This window comes from Giraffa tippelskirchi, chromosome 2, assembly GCF_054371585.1.
Source record: "Giraffa tippelskirchi isolate mGirTip1 chromosome 2, T2T-mGirTip1v1.2.pri, whole genome shotgun sequence".
NCBI classification, from domain to species: Eukaryota; Metazoa; Chordata; class Mammalia; order Artiodactyla; family Giraffidae; genus Giraffa; species Giraffa tippelskirchi.
In genome coordinates this window covers 133,029,387-133,053,385 of record NC_137276.1, presented here as the reverse complement: position 1 = coordinate 133,053,385, position 23,999 = coordinate 133,029,387, and the positions used below count along the sequence as shown (strand labels likewise).

The 23,999-nt window shown below is 36.7% G+C and overlaps 1 long non-coding RNA gene across 1 annotated transcript in view; it reads left to right on the top strand.

The window, feature by feature from the left end:
* Positions 1 to 8,668: 8,668 nt before the first annotated feature.
* Positions 8,669 to 23,999, top strand: part of LOC145539340 (uncharacterized) — a 28,582-nt gene continuing 13,251 nt past the window's right edge. The window contains exons 1-2 of the long non-coding RNA XR_014077731.1: positions 8,669 to 8,835; positions 19,306 to 19,412. This is a non-coding gene — a long non-coding RNA (uncharacterized LOC145539340). The remainder of the gene's footprint in view (positions 8,836 to 19,305; positions 19,413 to 23,999) is intronic.

Here is a 23,999-nt window from a genome sequence, read left to right as displayed (position 1 = left end):
CCCTGTAGACTGTGCCCTGCCAGGCTTCTCTGTCAGTGGGATTCTCCAGGTAATACTGGAGCGTACTGGCCAATACTGGTTGCCATACCCTTCTAGAGCACTATATTTCCTGCTGCCCTAGCCACCAACTCCCCTGAGTACCTAGGGCTGCCAGAACCCCCGCAAAATAAGCAGCTGCACCACCTCCACACCTGGCCCTCACAGGGGAAAACTCAAGTCCTCCAGGGCAGCCTCAGGAGCAAACCTCAGTGGACAACTCACATGCAGAGGTGGAAATACAACCACAGTTGATACCCAGGAACAGTGTGGCTAAGGAAGAAGATGCAAACCTTCCCACCAGCTGTAGATTAAATCCACCACGCAGATTAGATCCACATGATCAGTTAGGCAGACTTTGTGTCTACAGAATATATAAAAGAACACTGAGCGCTCCCACAAAAGAAAACACACTAGTTCTGATAGCTGTGGACACTGGAGGCAAGAACAGACAGGAGTAGGACTAGATTAGAATATGAGCTGCCCTCATAGCAGGTCCAGAGACCAGCACAGTGTTGGAGGGCATCCTCGGGAGGTGAGGTGGACTGTCACTCCCAGTGAGGGAAAGGATGCTGACAGCAGTGACTCAAGAAAAATATTTATTATTCTTACGTTTTGACTTGTTCTACAGATTCTTTTGGAGTTTTCTTTTTTCCTCCCTCTGTTGAAGTTGTCAATTTTATTGCTACTATGAAATCTAATTAAGCTTTTGAGCTTTTTTTTCCCCTCAGTCACATATTTTTATTGTTGTTATAAACCTCTGCCACTATGTTGGGCTTTGGCAGCTCTGGGGAGTTTTCCTTTTTCTCTGTCTTTTTTCTTTTTTTAATTTTAATTTTTAAACCTATTGTTACGTTTTCTACATTTATTCACTTGTTTGCTTTTCCTGGGGCTTCCCTGGTAGCTTAGAGGTTAAAGTGTCTGCCTGCAATACGGGAGACCCAGGTTTGATCCCTGGGTAGGGAAGATACCCTGGAGAAGGAAATGGCAACTCACTCCAGTACTCGTGCCTGGAAAATCCCATGGACAGATAAGCCTGGTAGGCTACAGTCCATGGGGTTGCAAAGAGTCAGACATGACTGAACGACTTCACTTTTGCTTTTCCTACTGTTCTTTACCCCTTGCAGTTAATCTTTAATGTATATAAATCTTCTTTATCTACCTTTATTTAAATTTGCATATCTATTCTTTCTTTCTTTTCTTGCTTTCCTTTCCGCTCAACATATTTGTTAGTTTTATTTTCATTGCTTTATTCCCCAATGGGCATCTTGCTTTAGTTTGTTTTCTAGTTTATGTTTTAATTAGTTGTGTTCTTAACTGGTAGATCTAATTTTTGGTTTCCTTTGTTTGCCAGGTTAATCTATTGTACTTTATTTTTGTTGGACTGTTTTGATTTTGATTATGGGTGTATATGTATATGTGTATATTCAGTTACATTTTTAATTGTTGTTATAAACCTCTGCCTCTGTGTTGGATTTTTACAGTGTTATGGAATTTTCCTTTTTTTTTTTTAAATCTTCTTCTTTTTTCTATTCTCTTTTCTAAAGTTTTAATTTATATATTTTTAAACCCATTATATTTTTCTGCATTTATTCCTTTGTTTGACTTTCCTACTGTTCTTTTCCCCTTGCAGTTAATCTTAATGAATATAAATATTCTTCATCTACTTCTATTTAACTTTGCACATCTATTCTTTCTTTCTTACCTTTCCCCTCAACATATTTGTTAGTTTTGCTTCACTGCTTTATTCCTCACTTAGCTCCTTGCTTTATTTTTGTTTCTGGTTTATGCTTTAGTCAGTTTTGTTCTTAACTGATAAATATTTCTGATTTCCTTTGTTTGCCGGGTCAATCTACTGTATTTTGTTTTTGTTGGACTGTTTTGACTTTGCATATGGGTATATATGTATATGTGTATATTACATTATTTTAATTATTATTTGCCTGATATTGTAACTGCCATTTTTATGGGCTTTATCTTTGGTTTCTAATTTTTGGGTATTTGTTTTAATCTCACATAATGCCATAACAAACCACTTGTGGAATCTTCTTCCTGACCAGAGATCAAGCCCTGAGCCTTTGGAGTGGGAGCACTGACTCCAAGACCCTAGACTACCAGAGAACTAACCCTAGGGAGTATCAAATAGTGAGAACTCACACTACAGAAACCACTTGAACACAAGACCTGGCATCACCAAAAAACCAGTAGCACCCTGTGCAGGATACCTCATCTAAACAACAAAAATCTTGAAAACAAAATGGAGAAAATGCAAGAATCAACTAACAAAGACCTAGAAGAATTAAAGAATAAACATACAGAGACAAACAACATAATTACTGAAATTATATATATATATATATATATATATATATATATATATATATATATCTACAATAACTTTAAATGTAAGTAGATTACATGCTCCAACAAAAAGACACAGACTGACTTAATGGATACAAAAAGAAGACCCATATATATGGTGTCTACCAGAAACCCACTTCAGGCCTAAAGACACATATAGACTGAAAGTGAGAGGACAGAAAAATATATTCCATGCAAAAGGGAAGCAAAAGAAAGATGTAGTAGCAATCCTCATATCAGAAAAAATAGACCTTAAAATATGGAAGATTACAAGAGACAAGGAAGGGCACTACATAATGATCAAGGATAAATCCAAGAGGAAGACATAATGATTGTAAATATCTATGCACTCAACATAGGAGCACCTTGATACATAAGACAAACAATAACAGACATAAAAGGAGAAATTGACAGCAACACAATAAAAGTAGGAGTCTTTTACACTCCACTTACCAATGGAAAGATCATCAAAACAGAATATTAATAAGGAAACACAAGTCTTAAATGACACATTAGATGAGATGGATCTCATTGATATCTTTAGGACATTCCATCCAAATGCAGGAGAATGAATCTTCTTCTCAAGCGCACATGGAACATTCTCCAGGATAGAGCACATCTTGGGGCAAAAATCAAATCTCAGTAAATTTAAGAAAGTAGAAACCATATCAAGCATCTTCTCTGACCATAACACTATGAGACTAGATATCAATTACAAGAAAAAAAAAATGTAAGAAACATAAACATAAGGCGATTGAACAACACATTTCTAAATAACCAACAAGTTACTGAAGAAATCAAAATGGAAATCAAAAAGTTTCTAAAAACAAATAACAATGAAAACATGACAACACAAAACCTATGAGATGCTGCAAAAGCAATTCCAAGGGAGAAGTTTATAGCAGCATAATCCTACCCAAAGAAATAAGAAAAACATCAAATAGAAAACCTAACTTAACACCTAAAACAACTGGAAAGAGAACAAAAAAGTCCCAGAATTAGTAGAAGGAAAGAAATCATAAAGATCTGAGCAGAAATAAATGAAAAAGAAATGAAAGAAACAATAGTAAAGATCAATAAAACTAAAAGCTGGTTCTTTGAGAAGATAAAATTGACAAACCTTTGGTCAGACTCATCAAGAAAGAAAGAGAGAAGAATCAAATCAACAAAACTAGAAATGAAAAAGGAGAGGTTACAACAGACAATGCAAAAATATAAAGGCTTATAAGAGACTATTATGAACAACTACATGCCAATAAAATGGATAACCTGGAAGAAATGGACAGATTCTTAGAAAGTTCAATCTTCCAAGACTGAACCAGGAAGAAATAGAAATTATGAACAGCCCAATTCAAGCAATGACATTGAAGCTGTGATCAAACATCTCCCAAAAAACAAAAGCCCAGGACTAGATGGCTTCCCAGGAGAATTCTATCAAACATTTAGAGAAGAGCTAATGCCTCTCCTTCTAAAACTCTTTCCAAAAATTACAGAGGAAAGAACACTTCCAAACTCATTCTATGAGTCCACCATCACCCTGATACCAAAACCAGACACAAAAAAGAAAACTACAGGCCAATATCACTGAAGAACATACAGGCAAATATCCTCAACAAAATTTCAGCAGAGTTCAGCAACACATCAAAATGCTCATAAACCATGATCAAGTTGGGTTTATTCTAGGGATGCAAGGATTCTTCAATATACACAAATAAATCCATATGATACACCGTATTAACAAATTGAAGGATGAAAATCGTATGATAATCTCAATAGATGCAGAAAAAGACTTTGACAAAATTCAGCACCCAATTTTGGTTAAAACTCTTCAGAAAACGGGCATAGAAGGAACCTACCTCAACACAGTAAAGGCCATATATGATAAGCCTACAGCAAACATTCTCAATGGTGAAAAACTGAAAGCATTCCTCCTAAGATCAGGAACAAGACAAGGGTGCCCACTTTCACCACTATGATTCAACATAGTTCTGGAAGTCTTAGCTACAGCAATTAGAGAAGAAAAATAAATAAAAGGAATCCAGATTGGAAAATAAGTAAAGCTCTCACTGTTTGCACATGACATGATACTCTAAACAGAAAAACCTAAAGATAATATCAGAAAATTACTAGAGCTAATAAGTGAATTTAGTAAAGTTGCAGGATAGAAAATCAATACACAGAAATCACTTGCATTTGTACATACTAACAATGAAAAATCAGAAAGAGAAATTAAGGAATCAATCCCATTCACCATTGCAACAAAAAGGATTAAATATCTAGGAATAAACTCATCTAAGGAGACAAAAGAACTGTACACAGAAAATTATAAGATACTAATGAAAGAAATCAAAGATGACATAATCAGATGGAGAGATATTCCATGTTCCTGGGTAGGAAGAATCAATACTGTGAAAATCACTATACTACTAAATGCAACCTACAAATTCAATGCAATCCCTATCAAATTACCAAAGATATTTTTCACAGAACTAGAACAAAAAATTTCACAATTCATATGGAAACACAAAAGACCCCGAATAGCCAAACAGTCTTGAGAAAGAAGAATGGAGTTGGAGGAATCAACCTTCCTGAATTCAGATTATTCTACAAAGTGACAGTCATCATGACAGTAAGGTACTGGCACAAAAACAGAAACATAGACCAATGGAACAAGATAAAAAGCCCAGAAATAAATCCATGCTCCAATGGTTACCTTAAATTTGACAAAGGAGGCAAGAATATACGATGGGGAAAAGACAGCCTCTTCAATAAATGGTGCTGAGAAAACTGGACAGCTACATGTAAAAGAATGAAATTAGAACACTTCCTAACACCATACACAAAGATAAATTCAACATGGATTAAAGACCTAAATGTAAGACCAGAAACTATAAAAGTCTTAGAGGAAAACATAAGCAAAACACTCAACAGCATAAATCAAAACAAGATCCTTTATGATCCACCTCCTAGAATAATGGAAATAAAAACAAAATTAAACAAGTGGGGCCTGATTAAACTTAAAAGCTTTTGCACAACAATGGAAATTATAGGCAAGGTGAAAAGGCAACACTCAGAATGGGAGAAAATAATAGCAAATGAAACAACTAACAAAGGATTAATTTCCAAAATACACAAGCAGCTCATACAACTCAATATCAAAAAAAAAAAAAACAACAATCGGGCGGGAAAAAGACCTAAACAGGCAGTTCTCCAAAGAAGACATGTAGATGGCTAACAAACATATGAAAAGATGTTCAACATTGCTCATTATTAGAGAAATGCAAATCAAAACTACAATGAGATATCATCTCACACCTATCAGAATGCCTATCATCAAAAAGTCTACAAATAATAAATGCTGGAGAGGGTGTGGAGAAAAGGAAAGGCTCTTGCACTGTTGGAGGAAATGTAAATTGATACAGCCACTATGGGAGACAGTATGGAGATTCCTTAAAAAACTAGGGATAAAACCACCATACGACCCAGCAATCCCACTCCTAAGCATATACCCTGAGAAAATCAAAATTGAAAAAGACAGATGTATCCCAATGTTCATTGCAGCATTATTTACAATAGCTAGAAAATGGAAGCAACCTAAATGTCCATCGACAGATGAATAGATAAAGAAGGTGTGGTACATATACACAATGGACTATTATTCAGCCACAAGAAGGAATGCATTTGAGTCAGTTCTGATGAGGTGGAAGAACCTAGAACCTATTATACAGAGTCAAGTGAGTTAGCAAAGAAAGATAAATATTGTATTCTAACGCATATATACGGAATCTACAAAAATAATACTGAAGAATTTATTTACAGGACAGTAGTGGAGAAAAAGACATAGAGAATAGACTTATGGACATGGGGAGAGGGGAGGAGAGGGTGAGATGTATGGAAAGAGTAACATGGAAACTTATATGACCATATGTAAAATATATAGCCAATGGGAATTGGCTGTATGGCTCAGGAAACTCAAACAGGGACTCTATCAATCTAGAATGGTGGGATGGGGTGGGAGATGGGAGGGAGGTTCCAAAGGGAGGGGATATATGCATAAATATGGCTGATTCATGCTGAGGTGTGACAGAAAAACAACGAAATGCTGTGAAGCAATTATCCTTCAATAAAAGAAAAAATTAAAAAAAAAAAACCTAAATAGTAATAATAGTTGCACTTTTCGAAGCTATCCAGGTGTTGCACTGCTGTCAGTAATATCACATTACAAAGTACTTATATTTTACCATCAGTTAGTGGGAAAGCTATATAAATATCTTCCCTGTTTTCTAAATCTAGGATGAAAGAATATTACAAACTAAGTAATACTTTTATGTATCACATTTTAACCAAAGAAGTTAGAAAGAGTCTATCTCAATGTAAATGCATTTGAAATATTATAGTCAATTCTAGAGTTACATTAAGTAATGATACTGCTTATAAATGAGGTAGTAATTCAGTATTTAACTAGACTCCTTTGTGTTACCTAGTGATTTAAAAATACTGGAGTGTCATTAAAACTAGCTCTCCATGTCAGAAAACCTACAAGAGTGAAATCAGCTCTTGGTAGATCTTCATTTCCTCCCACTAACTTCTGTTACCCTAGAGATTCTTGAAAGTAGTGGATCTGTTGGTGCATTTTTTCAATTATATGTTCAGAAAATGTCTAAATAGATCATATGTGCTATATTATATTTTTTCTTCTATGTTTAAGCCTCTTTTATCTCTTGTCTTTGGGACTCTCTATCTCTTGTGTATTTCAGGGACAACTTCATTTGAAAAAAAAAGTGAAAAATAAAAGCAAAAAATAAGGTTAAACATCATTTTCTTTGGAACTTGCAAAGCACTGATACATTCATTTCTGTCTTCAAACACCATATTAATTTCCCTCTTTTAAGGGTCAGGAGGATGATTGGTGCTAATGTATCAAGAGTTTTACCCACTATTTCTTAGGCATCATTTGTGCAAATGTCACCTAACTGAAAAAGGCAAATATTTTGTATTGTATAACCATAGTTTCGTCCTCACAGGTCCCCAGGAAAAATTTCAGAAGGCAGATTTCTTGATTATTCTTATACATTTGATAAAAAGTAATAAATCACTTTTGCTGTAACACACACACACACACACACACACACACACACACACACACACTCACACACACACCTCCTATCAAGGCCCTACAGTCTGAACATTGAGAGCTGTTGTCATAGAGAAAACAAGCACCTGCCAGAGCATAACTGCATGCAAAGTACAAGAGTCTGTATAGTACTAAAAAACTCCAAGAAGGATATATCATTTGGAACAACAGCTAGACAACAATTATAAGTCTTCATTTCATTAAATTAATTATAATCATTTATTTTCTTCAAAATTCACCTATGTTCAAATTATAAAATACATTCAAGGAAGTTAAATAAATCTTTATAAAATAATAACAAAAACTTTTTTCAAACTTTTGATAGTGGTACTAATCTTTGCAGCCCTTAGAATCATACAATTTCTTTCATTTTTCTTTTGGTAGGGAGAGAGTTCTAAGGTTCTTGGCTTGCTAAATTTTCCATCCTATTTTTAACTTTGTAAATCTGGAACTTACTGTAGGAATCTGCTCAGATCTAGATCTTATTTAATGTATTGCAGGTGTATATTGGTTAAAATTCTGTGATCTACAGAGAAGCTTTCATTCTGAGTAATGGACCACACTTGCATCCTTGGTTGTCAGAAATTAGTTTTTGTTCAGTTTTCCAAAGTCTAATAATCCAAAATAATGACTCTTTCATTTTCCAGTAAAATTACCTTGGTTAACATCCACTGACATGGAAAGTTGGTAAAAAGTTCACAGAATGTAATTGTGTTGTTATTGCAGGGTTCTTCATGTGCATCTTCCTTCATTGAGGTTATTCCAAGTGGGTGAACTCAAAACAGAGTTCTTGCAAGTATGTGTCTTTAATGCTAGCAGAATTAGAAATATTTACTTATGGAAACTAAGATAGCCCTTGGTGAGTTATTCATCTATTTAGATCCTAAAAACTCCATGACTTAATTCAAAAAATACTCTATTAGACTATGCGGATACCCATGCTAGTTCTCTTGCTACTTCCTCAGATCATCCATACATTCCCTCTGTTGTTAATCCTACTACTTGACCTTTAGTAAACTGGGATCCTATTGTTACTACAAAAAGGCAGAGAGATTATTTCAAATATTATGTGTCCCTCCTGTTTGTCTAGTCTTCAGAGAATATCCAATAAACTCTCTTCAAAATGTAGGTGCTTTCAGGAGGCGGGGCTAAGATGGCGGAGGAATAGGACGGAGAGACCACTCTCTCCTCTACAAATTTATCGAAAGAACATCTGAACGCTGACCAAACTTCACAAAACTACTTCTGAAGGCTGGCTGAGGACGTCAGGCTTTCACAAAAACTGCGCATTATCTTCAAAAGAGGTAGGAGAAATTATAAAAGATAAAAAGAGAGACAAAAGAGTTAGGGACGGAGACCCGTCCCGGGGAGGGAGTCGTAAAAGAGGAAGAATTTCCAAGCACCAGGAAACCCTCTCACCGGCGGGTGTGGGGGAGGATTTTTTATCTCGGAGGGCAACGTAACTGGGAGGAAAAAATAAATAAAATCCACAGATTACGTGCCTAAAGCAACTCCCAGCAAAGAACCCCAGACGCTCGCATCATCCGCCACCAGCAAGTGGGGACTGAACGGAGAGGAGCGGGCGGCATTGCCTAGGGTAAGGACCGGGCCCGAGTGCCCCGAGGGCGATCTGAGGGAGCTTACGTGAGATAGTAACCTAAACTGTGGGACAGCGAGAGAGAGAACTATCCCGCGAAAAGCCCAACTCTAAGGCACTGCCGGCCCGCTCACAGAACAAAGGACTGAGCGATACCAGAGGAGAGCTAGCCGGCTGCGGACCGCCCCATCCCCCGCCGGACACAGCGGGCAGGCGGGGCCCGCCAGAGCCGGAAAGGGGCAAACTCGGCTCCAGAGAGGGCACCCCCTACCAAACTGCAAACAGGCTCCCAGTTTCTAAGCAAAGACTGCCTGAGAGCCCGGAGGGTCGACAGCCGCCGGGAGGGTAGCAGCCAGAGACCAGCTCCCCAGAACCGACACAAAGCACACCGGAGCCGGGCGCGCCCGTAAACCGAGGCGGGGACCAGGGTGGTGATAAGCCGCACCGCCCCAACAGGGGACAGCGCCCTCGCCAAACTTCTGGCCGCCTGGGCAGCTCCGACCGGGAACGGCACAAGCCGCGGGCGAAACCGAGTCTGCGCCTTTGTGGAGTAACCGGGAGCCTGAACCTGAGCGGCTTAGACCTGGGAAGTGCACGCAGCTCAGGGCCCGCTCCCCGGCCGAGTAACCTGAAGCCTGAGCAGGGTAGACGGGGAAAGCACACACGCCGTGAGCGGGGGCGAACGCCGTGAGCGGGGGCGAACCCAGTGCGGCCGAGACACTGCGAGCTTACCACACACACGCCAGAATTGCAGTGTTCCTTCCTCCCCACAGCACGATTGAACAAGCGAACCTAAAGAGATCACCTCCACCGCTTTGTTGCAGGGCGGAAATTAGATACTGAAGAGATCTCCAAACAGAAGCCAAATAAACAGAGGGAAGCGCTTTGGAAGGGACAGGCCAACAGATTAAGATCCCTGTAGTTAATACCGATTGCATTAAAAAGGACCTATAGATCTTGAAAAGTATAAGCAGGAATAAGGATCTATCTAAAACTGAGCAGATCCCACACTGCTCACAACAGCTCCAGAGCAAGTCCGGGATATATATTTTTTTACTATTATTATTATTATTATTTTTTTTTTTTAATTTTTTTTAATTAAAAAAACAATTTTTTTTTTCTCTTCTTTCCTTTTTCTTCAAGTCCTCTATTACACCTTTAACTTTCATTTTCATAACCCACTATTAACTTGCAAAAAAAAAAAACAACAACCCTATTTTTGAAGCAAACTACATACATATATCTTATACCTTTTGTGTTTTCTTTTTTTTAATGTTTTTTTTTCCTGTTCTACATTTTTTTACTGTTTCTTTTTTTACTGTTTTACTGTTTTTTTTCTTTTTACACTGTTTCCTTTTTTCTTTTTTTTTTTTAGATTGTAAGTTTTATAAGAGTCTAACCTCTACTCTAGATTTTTAATCTTTGTTTTACATATTTGATATCAACTTTGTACATTTAAGAACCCAATCTTTAGGACCCATTTTTACTCAGGAGTGTGATCACTGGCCTGATCACTCTCTCCCCCTATTAATGCTCTTTCTTCTCCCCCAGGGAACCTCTATCTCCCACCCTCCTCCTTCTCTTCTCAACCCAATTCTGTGAATCTCTGAGGGTGTTCTGGGTACCGGAGAACACTTCAGGAACAGGATACTGCCCAGATCTCTCTCTCCCCTCTTAATTCCTCCCTTTCTACTCATGCTCACCTCTATTACCTTCCTCCCCCCTCTCTATGTATCTCTGTGAATCACTCTGAGGGTTCCAAACTGTGGAAAGCACAGAGGGAAGTGCTTACTGGCTAGATTGCTCTCTCCACATTTGAATTCCCCTCTTCCCCTCCTGGTCACCTCAACCCACCCCCCCCACCTCATCTCTCCATGTAACTCAGTGAACCTTTCTGGGTATCCCTCACTGTGGAGAATCTTTTCACCATTAACCTAAAAGTTTTATTATTGAGGCTGTATGGAAGGAGAAGTCTTGAGGCTACTGCAAGAATAAGACTGAAAGCCAGGGGAAACATTAATTAATAAGAGACCATCCAATAGCTTCCATAAATTCACTGAAACCAAGCTCCACCCAAGAGACAATAAGTTCCAGAGCAAGACATACCACACAAATTCTCCAGCAACGAAGGAACATAGACCTGAGCATCAATATACAGGCTGCCCAGAGGCACACCAAATCCATAGACATCTCAAAAATTAATACTGGTCACTCCATTACACTCTAGAGAGCAGAAATCCAGCTCCACCCACCAGAACACCGACACAAGCTCCCCCAACCAGGAAACCTTGACAAGCCACCTGTCCAACCCCAGCCGCAGTGAGGAACCTCCACAACAAAGAGGAACTTCATACTACCAGAATACAGAAGGGCCACGCCTAACACAGCAATCTAAACAAGATGAAAAGGCAGAGAAATACTCAGCAAGTAAAGGAAAATGAGAAATGCCCACAAAGCCAAACAAAAGAGGAGGAGATAGGGAATCTATCTGAAAAAGAATTTAGAATAAGGATAATAAAAATGATCCAAAATCTTGAAAGCAAAATGGAGTTACAGATAAATAGCCTGGAGACAAAGATTGAGAAGATGCAAGAAATGTTTATCAAGGACTTAGAAGAAATAAAAAGGAATCAATATAGAATGAATAATGAAATAAAGGAGATAAAAGACACTCTGGAGGGAACCAACAGTAGAATAACGGAGGCAGAAGATAGGATAAGTGAGGTAGAAGATAGAATGATGGAAATAAACGAAGCAGAGAGGAAAAAAGAAAAAAGAATCAAATGAGGAAAACCTCCGGGACCTCTGGGACAATATGAAACGCCCCAACATTCGAATCATAGGAGTCCCAGAAGAAGAAGATAAAAGGAAAGGCCATGAAAAAATACTCGAGGAGATAATAGTTGAGAATTTCCCTAAATTGAGGAAAGAAATAGTCACAGAAGTCCAAGAAACCCAGAGAGTTCCAAACAGGATAAACCCAAGGCGAAACACCCCAAGACACATATTAATCAAATTAACAAAGATCAAACACAAAGAACAAATATTAAAAGCAGCAAGGGAAAAACAACAAATAACACACAAGGGGATCCCCATAAGGATAACAGCTGATCTTTCAATAGAAACCCTTCAGGCTAGAAGGGAATGGCAGGACATACTTAAAGTAATGAAAGAGAATAATCTACAACCCAGATTACTGTACCCAGCAAGGATCTCATTCAGATATGAAGGAGAATTCAAAAGCTTTACAGACAAGCAAGAGCTGAGGGAATTCAGCACCACCAAACCAGCTCTCCAGCAAATGCTAAAGGATCTTCTCTAAACAGGAAACACAGAAAGGATGTTTCAACACGAACTCAAAACAACAAAGTAAATGGCAACGGGATCATACTTATCAATAATTACCTTAAATGTAAATGGGTTGAATGCCCCAACCAAAAGACAAAGGGTTGCTGAATGGATACAAAAACAAGACCCCTATATATGCTGTCTACAAGAGACCCACCTCAAAACTAGGGACACACACAGGCTGAAAGTGAAAGGATGGAAAAACATATTCCATGCAAACGGAGACCAAAAGAAAGCAGGAGTCGCAATACTCATTTCAGATAAAATAGACTTTAAAATAAAGGATGTGAAAAGGGACAAAGAAGGACACTACATAAAGATCAAAGGATCAATTCAAGAAGAAGACGTAACAATCATAAATATATATGCACCCAACATAGGAGCACCACAATATATAAGGCAAATACTAACAAGTATGAAAGGAGAAATTAACAACAACACAATAATAGTGGGAGATTTTAATACTCCACTCACGCATATGGATAGATCAACTGAACAGAAAATTAACAAGGAAACACAAACTTTAAATGATACAATAGACAAATTAGATTTAATTGATATTTACAGGAGTTTCCACCCCAAAACAATCAATTTTACCTTTTTCTCAAGTGCACATGGAACTTTCTCCAGGATAGATCACATCCTGGGCCATAAATCTAGCCTTGGTAAATTCAAAAAAATTGAAATCATCCCAGCCATCTTCTCTGACCACAATGCAGTAAGATTAGACCTCAATTACAGGAAAAAAACTATTAAAAGTTCCAACATATGGAGGCTAAACAACACGCTTCTGAATAACCAACAAATCACAGAAGAAATCAAAAAAGAAATCAAATTATGCATAGAAACGAATGAAAATGAAAGCACAACAACCCAAAACCTATGGGACACTGTAAAAGCAATACTAAGGGGAAGGTTCATAGCAATACAGGCGTACCTCAAGAAACAAGAAAAAAATCAAATAAATCAACTAACTCTACACCTAAAGCAACTAGAAAAGGAAGAAATGAAAAACCCCAGGGTCAGTAGAAGGAAAGAAATCTTAAAAATTAGGGCAGAAATAAATGCAAAAGAAACAAAAGAGACCATAGCAAAAATCAACAAAACTAAAAGCTGGTTTTTCGAGAAGATAAACAAAATTGATAAGCCATTAGCCAGACTCATCAAGAAACAAAGGGAGAAGAATCAGATCAACAAAATTAGAAATGAAAATGGAGAGATCACAACAGACTCCACAGAAATACAAAGGATCATAAGAGACTACTACCAACAGCTATATGCCAATAAAATGGACAACTTGGAAGAAATGGACAAATTCTTAGAAAAGTATAACTTTCCAAAACTGAACCAGGAAGAAATAGAAGATCTTAACAGACCCATCACAAGCACGGAAATCGAAACTGTAATCAGAAATCTTCCAGCAAACAAAAGCCCAGGACCAGACGGCTTCACAGCGGAATTCTACCAAAAATTTAGAGAAGAGCTAACACCTATCCTACTCAAAGTCTTCCAGAAAATTGCAGAAGATGGTAAACTTCCAAACTCATTCTATGAGGCCACCATCACCCTAATTCCAAAACCGGACAAAGATGTCACAAAAAAGGAAAACTACAGGCCAATATCACTGATGAACATGGATGCAAAAATCCTTAATAAAATTCTAGCAAACAGAATCCAACATCATATTAAAAAGATCATACATCATGACCAAGTGGGCTTTATCCCAGGAATGCAAGGTTTTTTTAACATCCGCAAATCAATCAATGTAATACACCACATTAACAAATTGAAAGAAAAAAACCATATGGTTATCTCAATAGATGCAGAAAAAGCCTTTGACAAAATTCAGCATCCATTTATGATTAAAACCCTCCAGAAAGCAGGAATAGAAGGAACATATCTCAACATAATAAAAGCTATATATGACAAACCCACAGCAAACATTATCCTCAATGGTGAAAAATTGAAAGCATTTCCCCTAAAGTCAGGAACAAGGCAAGGATGCCCACTTTCACCACTACTATTCAACATAGTTTTGGAAGTTTTGGCCACAGCAATCAGAGCGGAAAAAGAAATAAAAGGAATACAGATAGGAAAAGAAGAAGTAAAACTCTCACTGTTTGCAGATGACATGATCCTCTACATAGAAAACCCTAAAGACTCTACTAGAAAATTACTAGAGTTGATCAATGAATATAGTAAAGTTGCAGGATATAAAATTAACACACAGAAATCCCTTGCATTCCTATACTCCAATATTGAGAAAACAGAAAGAGAAATTAAGGAAACAATACCATTCACCACTGCATCAAAAAGAATAAAATACTTAGGAATATATCTACCTAAAGAAACAAAAGACTTATATATAGAAAACTATAAAACACTGATGAAAGAAATCAAAGAGGACACAAACAGATGGAGAAATATACCGTGTTCATGGATTGGAAGAATTAATATAGTGAAAATGAGTATTCTACCCAAAGCAATCTACAGATTCAATGCAATCCCTATCAAGCTACCAATGGTATTTTTCACAGAACTAGAACAAATCATCTCACAATTTGTATGGAAATATAAGAAACCTCGAATAGCCAAAGCAATCTTGAGGAAGAAGAATGGAACTGGAGGAATCAACCTGCCTGACTTCAGGCTCTACTACAAAGCCACAGTCATCAAGACAGTATGGTATTGGCACAAAGATAGAAATATAGATCAATGGAACAAAATAGAAAGCCCAGAGATAAACCCACGCACATATGGACACCTTATCTTCGACAAAGGAGGCAAGAATATACAATGGAGAAAAGACAATCTCTTTAACAAGTGGTGCTGGGAAAACTGGTCAACCACTTGTAAAAGAATGAAACTAGAACACTTCCTAACACCGTACACAAAAATAAACTCAAAATGGATTAAAGATCTAAACGTAAGACCAGAAACAATAAAACTCCTAGAGGAAAACATAGGCAAAACACTCTCCGACATAAATCACAGCAGGATCCTCCATGACCCACCTCCCAGAATATTGGAAATAAAAGCAAAAATAAACAAATGGGACCTAATTAAAATTAAAAGCTTTTGCACAACAAAGGAAACTATAAACAAGGTGAAAAGACAGCCTTCAGAATGGGAGAAAATAATAGCAAATGAAGCAACAGACAAACAATTAATCTCAAAAATATACAAGCAACTTCTACAGCTGTATTCCCGAAAAATAAACGACCCGATCAAAAAATGGGCCAAAGAACTAAACAGACATTTCTCCAAAGAAGACATACAGATGGCTAACAAACACATGAAAAGATGCTCAACATCACTCATTATTAGAGAAATGCAAATCAAAACCACAATGAGGTATCATTTCACACCAGTCAGAATGGCTGCTATCCAAAAGTCTACAAGCAATAAATGCTGGAGAGGGTGTGGAGAAAAGGGAACCCTCTTACACTGTTGGTGGGAATGCAAACTAGTACAGCCACTATGGAGAACAGTGTGGAGATTCCTTAAAAAACTGGGAATAGAACTGCCATATGACCCAGCAATCCCACTGCTGGGCATATACACCGAGGAAACCAGAATTGAAAGAGACGCGTGTACCCCAATGTTCATCGCAGCACTGTTTACAATAGCCAGGACATGGAAGCAACCTAGATGTCCATCAACAGACGAATGGATAAGGAAGCTGTGGTACATATACACAATGGAATATTACTCAGCCATTAAAAAAAATACATTTGAATCGGTTCTACTGAGATGGATGAAACTGGAGCCCATTATACAGAGTGAAGTAAGCCAGAAAGAAAAACAACAATACAGTATACTAATGCATATATATGGTATTTGAAAGATGGTAACGATAACCCTATATGCGAGACAGAATAAGAGACACAGATGCATGGAACAATTTTATGGACTCTGAGGGAGAAGGTGAGGGTGGGACGTTCTGGGAGAATGGCATTGAGACATGTGTATTGTCATATGTGAAACAGAGCACCATTCCATGTTCGATGCATGTGACAAGGGCTCAGGGCCGGGGCAATGGGATGATCCAGAAGGATGGGATGGGGAGGGAGGTAGGTGGGGGATCCGGGAAGGGGAACACATGTAAACCCATGGCTGATTCATGTCAATGTATGGCAAAAACTATTACAATATTGTAAAGTAAAAAAAAAAAAAAAAAAGTTAAAAAAAAAAAAATGTAGGTGCTTTCAAAACCACTATTTTTTCAAGTTTTGGTGAATGGGATGTCTCCTGGAATAATATTAATAATTCTGTTTGAGGAACTGAATGATAAGATTTCATAAAATAAATCCATTACAGGATTCCTATTTTCATAGTCTTATCTCTATATCATTTCAGGAATTAATATAACCTCAAAATCATTTAGTTTGTATCACTTGAGTGCCCATTTGGGGAAATTATAAGAAAGTCCTCAACTGTATCAACTATCACATTTAGTTCAATAAATATTTGTGCATCATACATTTATTGACATAGCTGAATCTAAAACTAATTTCTCATTGGTTAGGCTTTGTTACATTTCACACATATATAAAGCATGTGTATTTGTGCTTCATAGAAATATATTAGGTTTTACTCTTTAATAAAAGATAATCTATTATCTCTTACTATTTAAAAATAATAAATAAATAAACTACATGTGTGTATTTGGTTTATTCCACTAGGAATCCATTCCTACTATGTATTCTGCAAAATTTTGCTGATATAAATTATAAAATTCTGCAATTGTGTATCATATTTTAGGTTTCACTTTGCAAATGAATGTAGTGTGCGCTGAATAATGACTTAATTATATGTCTGGGGAAAAATACAAAATCTAAGTATAGGGAACATGTGACATAGGGATAAGTTGATTCCTTCTTTTTGAATGGTACATTTCTCATATTTACCAATTAAAACATCTAGTAAGGGAATAAATCAGAGAGTCAATGGGGGTTAATATTTTCATGTACTCTATGATTTTTTAATTCTCTTATATAAAACTTTCAAATTCTCAGAGCCTCAATATTCCTTAAGAATTCTCTTACCTTGAACCTAGTGAAACTGCACATTCTAATAATATTTGATAGATTGGCATTCTAAAGGATCAAACTCAACATACGCTTTTGGCTACCACAGCACTACTATGCAGGTCAGGAAGCAACAGTTAGAACTGGACATGGAACAACAGACTGGTTCCAAATAGGAAAAGAAGTACATCAAGGCTGTATATTGTCACCCTGCTTATTGAACTTCTATGCAGAGTACATCATGAGAAACGCTGGGCTGGAAGAAACACAAGCTGGAATCAAGATTGCCGGGAGAAATATCAATAACCTCAGATATGCAGATGACACCACCCTTATGGCAGAAAGTGAAGAAGAACTAAAGAGCCTCTTGATGAAAGTGAAAGAGGAGAGTGAAAAAGTTGGCTTGAAGCTCAGCATTCAGAAAACTAAGATAATGGCATCTGGTCCCATCACTTCATGGCAAATAGATGGGGAAACAGTGGAAACAGTGTCAGACTTTATTTTTTTGGGCTCCAAAATCACTGCTGATGGTGACTGCAGCCATGAAATTAAAAGACGCTTACTTCTTGGAAGGAGGTTTATAGCCAACCTAGATAGCATATTTAAAAGCAGAGACATTACTTTGCCAACGAAAGTCTGTCTAGTCAAGGCTATGGTTTTTCCAGTGGTCATGTATGGATGTGAGAGTTGGACAGTGAAGAAAGCTGAGCGCCGAAGAATTGATGCTTTTGAACTGTGGTGTTGGAGAAGACTCTTGAGAGTCCCTTGGACTGCAAGGAGATCCAATCAATCCATCCTAAAGGAGATCAATCCTGGGTGTTCATTGGAAGGACTGATGTTGAAGCTGAAACTCCAATACTTTGGCCACCTCATGAGAAGAGTTGACTCATTGGAAAAGACCCTAATGCTGGGTAGGATTGGGGGCAAGAGGAGAAGGGGACGACAGAGGATGAGATGGTTGGATGGCATCGCTGACTCGATGGACATGGGTTTGGGTAGACTATGGGAGTTGGTGATGGACAGAGAGGGCCTGGCGTGCTGCAATTCATGGGGTCGCAAAGAGTCGGACACGACTGAGCGACTGAACTGAACCACAGCACTACAGCTCAGAAGAAAAGTTTTGCATGTTCCCAGTTCAGTTCAGTTTAGTCGCTCAGTCGTGTCCAACTCTTTGCAACCCCATGAATCACAGCACGCCAGGCCTCCCTGTCCATCACCAACTCCCTGAGTCTACCCAAACTCATGTCCATCGAGTCAGTGATGCCATCCAGCCATCTCATCCTCTTCCATACCTTTCTCCTCCTGCCCCCAATCCTTCCCAGCATCAGGGTCTTTTCCAATGAGTCAACTCTTCGCATGAGGTGGCCAAGGTATAAGAAAGTCCATATTCTCAGTCCCTTCTTTGAGCTAGAGAATTGATAGATTCAAGCTTGTGTTTCTTTATTCACATTGCTGATGAAAATTTAATGCGAGCACTAAAATTGTAGTCCTTAAATATTCACTTCCTTTATAATGTTTATGGCAATATCATATTAATCCCCTAAAGCCTTGTTTTCAGTTGATATTTCTTTTAAGATGACTACAGCCAACTATTTAATTATGTAGCTTGGCACTGAATGACTTTGGCTGTGAGGATCTCATTTCTAGGTATTTTTTCCTGGGTATTTTCCCTAAGGATTTCCCTCACATTCAGCTCCTAAAAGACTAGGTTATCAGTTCATGATCATATTTTTTTTTTTTACTGGAAACGCCTTCTGGTATCAATTTTTAAAAATTTATTTATTTATTTGGCCATACAGCACTGCTCACAGGATGCGCTCTTAGTTCCCTGACCAGGGAATAAACCTGTGCCCCCTGAAGCAGAAGTATGGAGTCCTAACCATTGGACCACCACAGAATTCCCAAGGTACTAATTTTTATATGAGCCAGGTTATTGGTGATATTTAAGAAAAATCATGTATTCCTAACTTAAGCACCTGAGGAATTTAATGGATGTATATATTCGTTACTTGTACAGATAATAGATTAGAAGAGTAGCTTGAACTAAAGGAAGCAAGAAAGTCAAAATGTGGTCAAAGTTCAATTGTGCATGCAAGATGTTTAGAACACTGCTTCTGGTTCCAATAAAGGATAAATAGTTTATCTATCCTAGGATTTCTTCATTAAGAGTGATTAAAATTCATCTAGCCAAAAATGGCAGAATGGATATTAGTATAAATCAGAGCAGAATTTGTCTAAAAGAACTTAAGCCTCAGGAATATGTTGGGAAGAGATTATTTCAAGGTGGAGGACAAGGGTTTGATGTAATTTTACTCGAATAGTTAAGGACAAGAAGTACCTTTATGTGTTTAAAAACAGAGATACTCATATACCAGACTTTTTTTTTCCTATTTTAAAGTCATCATGTTGTACATGATATCCTCAGATGTAAGAACAATGATAGTCCATGGCACTTGAACCATATCTAGCTCCAACCCATCACCCCCACGCCCAGTTCTGTGTTCCAGAAGCTCTATTCCAAGCATAAACAGCTAAAGCTAAGGTATGTGAGACCATTTTCTCCACCCATCTACAGACACAGAGTAGATATTCTACCTGAGTCATTCATGTTATCAGAGAACTATGAAACTTTTCCTGAGGCAATTGACATTAGTTCCAACAGAGTCTGGGGAAGTTGACTCTTAGTTAACTTAAAGAGTTAAGAGAACTTTAAAAAAAATGAAAGTGTAATGGTAAGCAATTAGCCACTAGAGAAATGCAAATAAAACCTATAATCAGATATCTCTTTACATCTATTAGAATTAAAAATGTATATAATAACAAGTGTTAATGAGTAAATGAAGAACCCCAAACCATTACATACTGCTGACAGAAATATAAAACTGTTCATCTGCTTTGGAAAACAGTCTGGAAATTTATCTAAGCTCAAACAGACTTATTTCATGACTCAGAAATTCTGCTGTTAGGTATTGGATAGGTTAAAATGTTCATTTCGCTTTTCTGGAAGATGGTATGGGAAAACCTGAACAAGCTTTTTGGACAATTCAATATATTGTTAAAGAGAACAGAAACAATAATCTACACAAAATGTTCACAAATGTTCATAATGTCATTATTTATAGTAACCAAAAATGTGGAATCAACCTGCATTATTTATTAACTGATGAATGGATAAATAAAATGTTGTATATTCATAAAATGGTGAACTTAGAGCTATAAAAATAATGGAGTACTGATTTAAGTTACAACCTCGATGAACCCTGAAACCTTTATGTCTAGTGAAAGAAGTTAGTCACAAAATACACGAGTGTGTGTTTGTGCCCACACAGAATAGGTAAATCTATAAAGGCAGAAAGCAGATTAATCATTTCTTAGAGCGGCCATGTTAGAGAGGGGTTGGGTAGTGATGAGAGTGTGATAAATCTTAATGTGTTTTTTTTTTTTTTTTTGGTGGGGGGGGATGAAATATTCTAAAATTGATTGTGGTATTAGAATTGTGCAACTCTGTGAATAAACTAAAAACAGTGTACACTTTAAATGGGTGAGTTTACGGTAGATGAACCATATATATCAATAAAGATGTTGTTAAAAAATCCATTTTATATGCTATAATTATTTTCTAAATTATCCTATTTTGTACCATCTCTCTCATATAATGTACTAGTAACTTTACATTTAATATCTTAAATCACACAATAACCAGGCAAACTAGACATTCTTATGACAGTTTGGTAGAGGAAGAATTAAACCCAAGAATTCAAATCTCTCAAAGTCACATGACTCTTATGGCAGAAGATCTGGGTATCAGTTGAGATCTATGCTAAGTCTTGTTTTAGTATACTATGCTAACTCTACCATAATTTGTTTCAAAGAAGTGTTTAAACAACTACATAATCCTGCTTAAAAAAGCATTACATTTTTTGTTTATACTTTTATCCATTTGTTCAAAATATTTACTGAATCCCTCTTATTACCCAAGCCTGACCTAGGCACTGGAGAATTGACTTAAAGAAATTGTGTTTAAAAAAAAAAAAAAGAAATTGTGTTTTATTTTTCCTAACCAGCAGGTTTCTGTTCTATCAAGAAAAGAAAATAGATTATCCAACTTGTAGGCTCATTAGTCCCTTTTGGAAATAAAACTTAGATTTATCATGGCAAAATAAGGAATACTAATATTTTAATAAAATTTATATCAATATAAATCCACAGCAAATTTTATAAGAATTATTTTATAAATTATGAGATAATGAGAATCTCTCTACTCTTTTTTTACATAATTATGAAATTCAAATTAACTGGTATTTTTGAGTAGAATCAGCTCTGAAGATAATAGCATGTAGGAGGAATTGAGGATCAAACTTGTATATTGGTATCTTTAACCTTCTGTCTAAGACAGTCCAAACCTCTGAAATTTTTGTATTAGATAACACATTCTCAGATACCTATTCACAGTGACATGATTCTTTCAGTTTTACTGAATCCCATATTTTTGACTCGCATGCATGAAGGAACAACTGTTCTAGAGCTAAAATTCATAGGGCTTGAATGAAACTGAAATGATATACCCTGCTTAGAAAGCATATGAAATGTGACGCTACATTATTACATAAGTTGACTAGGATAATTCTAGGTCTCTGAACGAATTCCTCAAAAAAAACACAGCATGATGGCAAGGGGGGGACTGCACTCAAAATAGAGACATTCAACTTTAACTGCTGGCAATATGAAGTAGAGTCATCCAGTTTTTGAGAAAAGCATGACAGAGCAAAAAAAAAAAAAAAAAAGAAGATAAATATTGTTGACCATATGTTGTTGGTTGGAATGTAACCATATACTGGATTTTTAAAATATAACTTCATAGTTATTCTCCAAATTAAAGATTTAAGAAGTCTTTCAGCAGTGTGTTTCTAGGAATATATTCTCCATATTATTATATCTTGAAGATAATAGTCTCTCTTTACTTTGGCTGCCACTACAATACGCAAATCACTATCATTTTAAACTAACCTTCTGCAAAAGCTAAACTACTGTTTTTGTTGTTTATAAACACATTCTTCTGCAATCTTTCTCAATGGCATCAAAATGATTGCTAACATATGTAGAGGTCATCTATCTCCTTCTTAAATTTTCAAAGGTCTTTGTGTTTTTCTTAGAAGAGATGCAATCCCTTTTCTATTCTCTACAAAGCAGTACATGAATTAACTCCTGATTTACTCCCACATGATCTAGAGCTCCAGTCATATTAACTTCTGTTTATTTCCTCAAAATCACTAAATCCTTTTCTATATATTGGCTTAGGTTTGGTTCACACTGCTTAGAATACTTCTATAGCATTTAGCATAACTGGTTTATTTTCTATATATTCATATTTTAAAAGAACCAGCTTTTGGGCCCATTGTTTTTTGTTTTTTGTTTTTTTTCACATTGTTTTCCTATTTTCAGTTTCATTGATTCCTGCTCTAATTTTTATTTCTGTTTTATTTCTGTTTACTCTGTGTCTAAATTTTTTATTCTATTTCTTGTTTCGTAAGGTTAAAGCTTTGATTATAATTGTAGATCTTTCTTCTTTTTTAAATATATACATTTAATGCTCTAACTTTCCCTTTAAGCATGGCTTTTGTTGCATTCCACAAATTTTGTTATATTATCATTTTTATTTAGTTCAAAATATTTTAAATTTATTTTGATATTTTTTTGACCTGTGTGTTATTTAGAAGTATTCTATTTAATTTCCAAGTATTCTGGCATTTTCCAGGTATTTTTATTTTCCTAGTTTAATCCCATTGAGGTCAGAGAAGATATTTTGCATGATTTCATTCTTTTAATTTGTTAAGATGTGCTTTATGTCTCAAAATGTGGTCTATATCATTTAATGTTCCCTGTGAGTTTGAGAAGAATGTATATTTTGCTGTTGGTGGATGGCAGAGTCTATAGATGTTGTATAAGTGTGTTAGGCTACTATAACAGAATACCTTAGACTAGATGATCTATAAACAACAGAATTTTATTTCTTACAATTATGGAAGCTGGAAGTCTGGTATCAGGGTGTCAGCATAGTCAGGGACTGATCTAATTATGATTGGGTTATGATATAAAGAGGTTAGGTCTCTCTCCACAATTTATTAATGGTCATCTTCACATTTTGTTCTCACATGTCAGAAGGAGAACAAGAGAGTTCCCTGGAACTCTTTTATAAGGGCACTAGTCCTATTCATGGCATCACCATCTCAACGGATATGAATTTGAGCAACTCCAGAAGATAGTGAAGGACAGGGAAGCCTGGCGTCCTGTAGTACATGGGATCACAAAGAGTTGGACATGACTGAGTGACTGAACAACAACAAATCCTAATCATGAGGGTTCTACCTTCATGACCTAATCAACCCCTTCCTAATGGCCCCACCTCTTAATACTATCATATTGGGGATTAGAATTTCAACATTAATTTGGGGGGAGGGTACAAACATTTAGTCCATAAATTCAGTTGATTGAT